Here is a 9,086-nt window from a genome sequence, read left to right as displayed (position 1 = left end):
TTTTTTTCAATTTTTGAAATTGTTGATATGAATCGTTTCTGAATTCACTGAGTTTTTTTCATAAGTACCATCCTGAATTCTCTGTCATTTAGATTGCATATTTCTGTGCCCATAAGCTTATTTTCTGGAGATTTTTCTCTTTCTTTCAGAGATGCCTTGTCACCTTGTTTGTTCATGGTGTTCAATGGACTATTTATTTGCCTGGGCATGTATTCTGCTTTTTTTCCAGAAAGAAGATTTATTATATAAATGTCTCTGTTTAGCCTGCTGCAAAGAAGGTGCTTTTCTTTTGGTTTGCAGTAGGTGGCATCTAAGCCTCTTGGATCCCTGCTTTATATAAAGCCTTAATAATGCCTTTATATGTTTTTAGTTTTTCTAGATATTTAATCACACTCGCTACCCTCAGTCTCAGTCCCAGTGTCAGGGTTCAGTAGCGTTTGCTCAAATTCCCCTGGGGCTCCACGGTATTAGGTTTCATAGGGTATAAGGGGCAGAGTCCTGTGTGTTTGGAGTTGGGAACTGCAGTTCAGCCTCAGTTTTGCACCTGCAGCTGGTAAAAATCAGCTGTTGTTTTTCTGCCATCCTGCTTCTCTACCCCCTGCTCTGATGACTGGGCTCTGCTGTTGGTTGCATGGAACTCACAAACTCTTTCAAGCCAGGCTGTTCAGAGAACTCACCACAGCTTCTCCCTTCCTCCTCCTCCTCCTCCTACAGGGAGCTCTGGTGGCTGGGAGAAGCAGCTTCTTTATTTCTCCCAGACCACCACCGGACACCCAAAGTTCTGACCTGTGGTAGCTCTTATGCGCATATCCCACGCTCAGATATGTTGGTTTGCAATTTGGGTATTTTTTGTTGAGTTTTAGAGATTCAGCTTATTATTATTTCAAGGGGAGAGGTCTGGGGACATCTCTCACCCCGCCATGTTTCCTTTCCGATCCATCACTCCCCTGTATTCTTAAAGGTGAAGGATGATTTGAGGATGCTGGATGCTCGGGAGGCTCTATGTTAAATTTTCAGAGTCTATCCTCTAGAATTGTCCAAGATGAAATTAGTCCTGCTTCTTCACTTGCAAGTGCTTTCGGACTGTCAGATACCAGCCACGTGCCCTTGCAGGAAAATCACCATGCAAGGAGGGCAGTGGTAAAGCAGCTGGTGGCTTCAGGACAAGGTATGAAGATGACGTTCTCCATTACTGACCATTTTGTGTTAAATAAATATTTTCTCTAGTGTTATTTAATTCCCTTGCAGTTTTTTAAAAATATAATTTATTTGAGTTTTTTCTTAATGGTATTTCTGGGGATTACAATTAATAAGATTTTTAAAAGGTTTTTATTAAAATGTAGCTAACATACAATATTGTATTCATTTCAGGTGTACACCATAATTATTCAACATTTATATACTTAAAAAAGTGATCACAACGATAAGTCCAAAAACCATCTGACACCATACAACACTATAACAATATTATTGATCATATTCCCTATGTTCTATACCACATCATCATCACTTATTTGTTTTATACATGGAAATTTGAATCTTTTATTCTCTTTTTCCTTCTTTCCCTTTTTTCAAAAATTTTTAATTACAGCTGACATTCAATATTATTTTATATTGGTTTCAGGTGTACAGTGTAGTTACTAGACATTTATATATTTATAAAGCAATCCCTTTGACTAGTCTAGTACCTATCTGGTGATTACAATTAACATCTTAATTTACAACTATTTAATTCAGATTAATATCACCTTAATTTCAATAGTATACAAATATTGCTCCTTTATGATTTCATTTCTTCTCTCTCCTTTGTGTTGTCATTGTCATACAAACTACATCTATATAAATGTTATACCCCTAAACACAGTTTTTAAAACATTATTGCTTTATATAGTTGTCTTTTAAGTAAAATAGGAGAAAAAAGTGACAAACAAAATACACATTTATACTGTCTTTTATATTAACCAATGTGATTACCTTTACTGGTCTATTTCTTCGTGTGGATTGGACTTACTGTTTAGTGTTTTCTAATTTCAGCCTGAAAGACTCCATTTATTATTTCCTTAGGATAGGTATGTAAAGGACTCTCTCTCTCTCTTGGTTTTACTTTATGTGGGAATGTCTTAATTTCTACTTCATTTTTAAAAGTCAGTCTTGCCAGATTTATCAATGTTAGTTAACAGTTTCTTCTTTCAACACTCTGATTATGTCATCTGAATTTCTGCTAGCCTCCATTTATGAAAACAAATTAACTGTTAATTGTGTTGAGGACCCTTGTATGTAATGAATGACTTCTCTCTTGACACTTTCAAGATTCACCATCTTTGATTTTCAATAGTTTCGTTATGACATGTTTACATGTAAATCTTTGAGTTTATTTTCTTTGGGTTCATTAAGCTTCTTGGATGTGTGCATATGTATATTCCAACAAATTTGGGGATTATTCAACCATTATTCAAGTATTCTTTCTTCTCTCTTTTCTCTCTCCTTGTCTTCTGGAGCTCTCATTATGTGTATGTTGATATGCTTCATTATGTCACACAGATCTCTAAGGCTGTTCTTCATTCAGTTCCACAGACTCAGTAATCTCAATTGACCTATCTCAAGTTCATTGATACTTTCTTCCATCTCACCAAAGCTGTGGCGATCCCCTCAAATCTGATGTTGATCTCCTCTAGTAATTTTTTAATTTCAGTTATTGTACTTTTGAATTCCAAAATTTCTATTTAGTTTTTCTCGGGGGTATATTTTTTTATTAATATTCTCTATTTGGTGAGACACTGTTCTCATACTTTACTGTAGTTCTTTAGATATGATTTCCTTCAGTTCTTTGATCATATTTTAAAAACTAATTTAAAGTCTTTGTCTAGTAAATTTAATGTCTAGTTTTCCTCCAGGACAATTTCTATTCAATGTTTTTCATATCATGTATGTGGGCCATATTTTCTTATTTCTATACATGTCATATTTTTATTGTTGTAGCTGAAAACTAGACATTTTGAATAATATAAGGTATCACATCCAGGAATCAGATTCTCCCTTCTCCACAGTACTTGTTATCGTTGTTCTTATTATTCTTATTTTCTTGAACCAATTCTGTAAAATCTGTATTATTTTTCATCTGTGGCCACTATTGTCTCTTTTTAGCTAACTTAGCAGTCAGCCAAGAATTTGACAGAGGTTTCCTTAAAATTCTGGAACTAATAAAAAAAGATACAACATAATTATAAAAAGCAATTAATGCAAAATAAAATGAAAAACAAAGAGAAAGGCAAATGGAAAGCAAATAACAAGATGGCAGAATTAAACCAACATAATAACAATTCCATAAGTTTAAATCAATTGGATAAAAACGACCCAACTATATGCTGTCTGTGAGAAAATCATTTTAAATTTAAAAATACATAAAGCCTGTGAAATGGAAAAAATATAATATAAAAAGAGTAATCATAATAAACCTAGAAAGACTATATTAATATCAGACAAAGGAAATGTCAAAACAAGGAATACTACCAGACATAAAGAGGGATATTTTTATAGTGATAAAGGTGTCAATTTATCAAGAAGACACAAAAATAAATGTATATGCAATTACAGCAGAGCTTCAAAACACAAGAAGCAAAAACAGACAGAATGAAAAAAAAACTAATATGTGACTATCTTTGAAGATTAAAATAATTTTCTCCCTGTGATTGATATAATAAAGTAGACCAAACATAAATAGGTGTGAAGAGTATTAACAATACTAACCAAATTGCCTTAAATGACATTTATAGAACCTTCAGACAACCACAGCAACATACATTATTTTCCAGTACACATGGAACTTTCAATAATATAGGCCACATGCTCAGTCATAAAATGAGTCCCAATACAGTTTTTAAAAAAGAAATTATTGCAGAATATATTGAATATATTCTCTGACCATCAAAGAACTTAATTTGAAATCGATAATAAAAGAATATCTTGAAGAAAATCCCCCCAAATATTTGGAGCTTAAACAATACTTTGATTATGAAATTTTCAAATTTACTTTTTACCAAGCAAATTGGGAAAAAAAATTAGTGTAAGGCAATATTCACAAAGATTTATGAACAAATGACATTCTTCATAGTCTAATTTATAACAATAAATGTTTTCCAACAACTTAATTGTCAACAATATATTAAAATTATGGAATATAAAATATAACAAAACCATACTCTTTTTAAAAGATTTTTATTAAAATACAGCTAACATACAATATTGTATTAGTTTCAGGTGTACAGAATAGTTATTCAAGATTTATACACTTACAGAAATGATCACCATAAGTTCAAAAACCATCCGACACCATACAACACTATTACAATATTATTGACTGTATTCTCTATGCTGTACAGCACATCCCCATGACTTATTTGTTTTATACCTGGAAGTTTGAACCTCTTATTCCCCTTCACCTTCTCCCCGACTTTTTTGATTTTTCAATTACTTTTGACATTCAATATTATTTTATATTAGTTTCAGGTATACAGCATAGTAGTTAGACATTTACATAATTTTGAAGTAATCCCTGTGACTAGTCTAGTACCCACCTGGCATCATAGTTATTACCATATTATTGGCTATATTCCCTATGCTTTACTTTACTTCCCCATGGCTATTTCATAATTACCAATTTGTACTTCTTATTCTCTTTACCTTTTTCACACTGTTCCCAAAATCTACTCCCATCTGAAAACCATCAGCTGGTTCTCTGCATTTATGAGTCTGCTTCTGTTCTGTTTGTTTATTTTGTTCTTTAGATTCCCCATATATGTGAGATCATATGGTATTTGTTTTTCTTTGTCTGACTTCTTTCACTAAGCATAATACCTCCAGGTCCAAATGGATCCATTCTCTTAACAGACTTTTATTTATAGAAGGAAATGCTTAAAATGTTTCAACACAGCATAGAAAATGATATAAATATGATTTAAATTTTTTCAAAGTGTATATATACAGAAGAGATGAGAATACATCAAAATGTCTAATGGTAGTTGGAATCTTGGGAAATGTTAATGTAATGCTTATCTCGTTCCATATTTATAAATTATAATATTTGTTTTTAACAGGAGGCTTTATTTAGTAATCAGAGAAGACATCAAAGATTTTTAAAAGAAATTAACTTCAATTTATACGATAGGGATAAAGTGAAACAAATATTCAATTAGGAAATAGTTAAATTATCACACATTCATAAAAAACACTATTTTGCAGCCACTGACAATTGTTTATGAGAAGTTTTAATGGCCAAGAGATATCTTAGAGTGAAAAACTAATATATAAAATTCTATAGAATGATCAAATATACTAAAAATAGAAAAAAAGAGTAGCAGCAAACAGGGTAGTGGATTACTAGTGATTTTTAGTTACTTTATATTTTTTCTATTTTCTAAATTTCTGATAATATTTTACTATCAGAAAAAAACTGAAAATGAAAAAACATATTTTTAACATGCTATTATAAGTCTGACGCAAAACAAGGCCATGGAAACATGCCAACCTCTGAATACTGAATTACTCTTTCTTGTTTCTCCAACAATGGTGCTCTGAAGCATAAGAGAAAACATGAAATAAAAGGCAGTTTTTATATGTTAGTTTACCTCTGTTAGTATTTTTAATATTCCCCTGGCTTTGATAGATAATACAAAATATAGACATACTTGGGAAGGGAAAGAAGTAGAAGACAAAACAGATTTTTATCTCCCTGTGTTAAATATATTTTATTTCAATGTAAGCTCAAGACCTTTTAGAAAATGTTTGTGATATTCCTGGAACACATTAGATATTTCGTAAAGCTACTACATAAACCCATAAATTCGCATTTCATAGGATTTTGGTGCCAAAATTACTAATAGTTGTTCAAAATTAGCCAAGAAAATGGTGGCTTTATCACATGCTCATAATTGCAAAAGCTTAAGGACTTTCTTTAAACTCTTTTGTTGATGAGCATTTAGAAAATGAGTGATAATTTCAGTGGTAAAAAGCAAGTTTGGTCTTTCTTAGGTAAAAACAAATTCTTTAAAATCAAATCTACTACAAAGTTATTGTCAGGCAATTGAGACTAAAGATATTACTGATTTAACTGTGTCTTTTACTGGTAAAGACTACTGGCAGAGCCTGATAACAAATCAAATAAATGAAATCAAAAAGTTCCTAACCTTAGAAAATGACAACCAACCTAAAAAAAGAAAAGCTAAAGAGATGTTGGAAAAAACGACAGATTAAAATAATGCGTTCAATGATGAACTGAAATATTGATGTGGTTTTGACTAGTGCAAAATGACTGTTACATCTAAAACTTTACAGATACAGTCGTTTTTCCAACTTTTTCTAAAGTGATGAAATTATATTATTATTATGTTTTTGCTCAGCAAGTGCTTCATTTAATATAGCTAAGACTTTGCTATTGCATCCAATTCCCCTTAAAATTGTCTTTCTTCCTATAACCTTTCATCAAAGCTCTTATTGCACCTTCAAATCCCTTCCTTACAGAACACAACTTACATATTATACAAGATAGACACAGTGACACTTTAATTTGTTGCTTTGTATCCTCTGAAGATTATGACTTCTTTAAGTTTCTTTTGAATTTGAGATAATAAATGTTCAGTCTGTAGTCATTTCAGCTTATAATGTTTTACTATTAGATATTTTTCCCAAAAAGAACAAAATTGGTAGCATAAAAATTCAGGTATCAGGCTCAAAAATTTGTTTTTCACTTTTTTCAAGTTTTGTTTCCAGGCATTACGTGTGTCATATAGATTTTGCCATTGCTGTTTTCCAAATGTCCAATGTGCACTATGACTGAAAACTACTTTTCTCTGGGTCTGATCAATTTTACAGTAGACCTTTTTTGTTTCACTGCATAACAAACACTTTAACATTAACAGCTCCAATCTGAAGTTCTTGTTGCATCGTATCAAAAGAAATTTATTTTCCACTGCCATTTCCATAAAAGTAAGTAGTCTCATTTTTCCCATATTCTGTTCATGTAATAGTCCAAGTGAATCTAATAATAAAGTCTTTATTATTCTGATAAAACTAGACATATGATGCCAATATAGCACTCACAAAAATGTTTAAAAGATCATAAATAAGCTCATCTTCCAAACCTTGACTGGTTTTAAAGCAAGAAGATGGTAAAAAAGAAAAGAAATGCACTTGGATCTTTCCATGCTGGTACAATATACCTGTGGGCTTCAATGAGAGCCTGGGAAGCATTGTCCTCCATATAACTTCCTAGCAATTTGACCATGACTTTTGAAGTGGCATCCCTTTTCTTACAATCCACATGTACCTCATAAAGTAGCCTTAAACAGTGTGGGTTTTTTTTCCAGTGGTAAGGTTCCAGTCAGAAATCTATTTTCTAACTCGATCTAGATTAATTGGAGTATACTGTATGGCCTCACAAGATGTTGCCACTTTAATGAGGCTGCAATACACAGTATATCTTACAATAGTATTCTTATCCAGCCCATAGGAAAGGTTGCTTAGCAAATGCAATCTCAGAGATCGATGTTCACCTTCCCAAAATTTGACCAGCTTTTCACAGAGGGTTTCAGAGTTTCTTGATTATCTGATTCCAAGATTAGTAGAAGGAATACCATACTGTTCATCACACTTTCTATATCTTTATTGTCTTCCTTCAAACATTCATCACAAGCTTCAACAATTTGAGCTAAATTTACATGAAGTCCACCTTCTGAGTTCTCTTCTGAAATTTCAACTCCTGTAGATTTTAGATAAGCTCAAAGCTCAGCAGCCTTATCTTCCTCACTGATAACAACGAAGACCCGTATGCTGGTGGTGATGGCGAAGGCAGGGGCGCAGTGATCGCTCCACTCACAAATCACACAGACTAGAAAAGTCCAAATCCATTTTTAAACAAATATATTTAATATCATCAAAGCATTTGAATAATATAATTAAAACACATTTTATTCATTTAACATGCAATGTCAAAATTCACTGTTAGGAAGAAATACATTGAAAAGCTGTTGAGGGTGAATCCTCAAAATGATTGCTGAAGTAGAAGTCCCTTGAAGGTTCTTTAAAGGTGAGTGAGTCCAGATAAATATGAGGCCCTTTTTATTTGAACACCTGAATGAGCTCCTACAAAGATGTTTATGGTATAATCAAAGAATAAAGTATTTGAAGATGATATGGGTATATTTAATCCAAGAAAGACGGGAGCATGAAGCTTCCCAATATGTAAGGAATTAAAAAGTACAGAATCCCATAGGCGGCTTGGCCAAGAAGGGTCTGTAAAAAAATGAAATATCTAATATGAGGTTTTAGTAGATTGCTGCATGCCCTCCTCAAACTCTCACAAAATAAAGTCTACCTACGCAAATCACGATATGCTTAATATGCATGAACTTGTGAATATCAGAGCTGTTGCCAAGGTATACATCCTGTTAGTTATGTCACTGAAACAGATCAGAACACCCAGACTAAACAACAGTTGAAAACTGGGGAACAATACTTACATTTGCTAAACTACTAGGTAATATTCCACTTCATATACCATCTCGATATCTTGGCAACTTACTAGGCTTCTTCACAGAACTTGTCAGGCCTGGACCATATAAACTGAAGTCCATATTTGTCCAAATATGGTAGAGATAAAAATTTTAAGTTATCCACTGTCTGTTGATCAAAGATAATGGGACAAATCATTTCTTTCTTGATAAAGAGGATCTTCTCAAGTCTGTATCCCTTTTTTATGTACCTGGCCTCCAATGTATCAAGTTTCATTGTCTCTTTTTGAAAACATCAGCCAAAACAGAAAGTTTTACCATGTCTCATAAAAATAGCACTTTCATACAAATTAGTAGTTAATAGATAGTTACGGGGATGGAAAGCACAGCATAGGGAATGCAGTTAGCATTAATATGTTGGCTAAGTGAAGGGCCAGGGGAGAGAGAGAACAGTTGGAGGGATCTTTTTATGAACTATACAGATGTCTAACCAATGTACTGTATACTTGAAACTAATTAAAATAAATAAATAAATTTTAAAAAATAGCGCCTTCAAATTCAGTCTCAACATTTCTACACTGA

The 9,086-nt window shown here is 32.6% G+C and overlaps 1 pseudogene; it reads right to left on the bottom strand.

Moving 5' to 3' along the window:
• Positions 1–5,483: 5,483 nt before the first annotated feature.
• Positions 5,484–8,627, bottom strand: LOC120615744 (eukaryotic translation initiation factor 3 subunit M-like; annotated as a pseudogene).
• Between the last annotated feature and the right edge of the window lie 459 nt (positions 8,628–9,086).

The sequence above is a fragment of the Pteropus medius genome, unplaced genomic scaffold (assembly GCF_902729225.1).
Source record: "Pteropus medius unplaced genomic scaffold, Ma_sr-lr_union100, whole genome shotgun sequence".
Taxonomy (NCBI): Eukaryota; Metazoa; Chordata; class Mammalia; order Chiroptera; family Pteropodidae; genus Pteropus; species Pteropus medius.
Note: the sequence above shows the minus strand (reverse complement) of the source record. Positions and strands in the feature narration are given on the sequence as shown.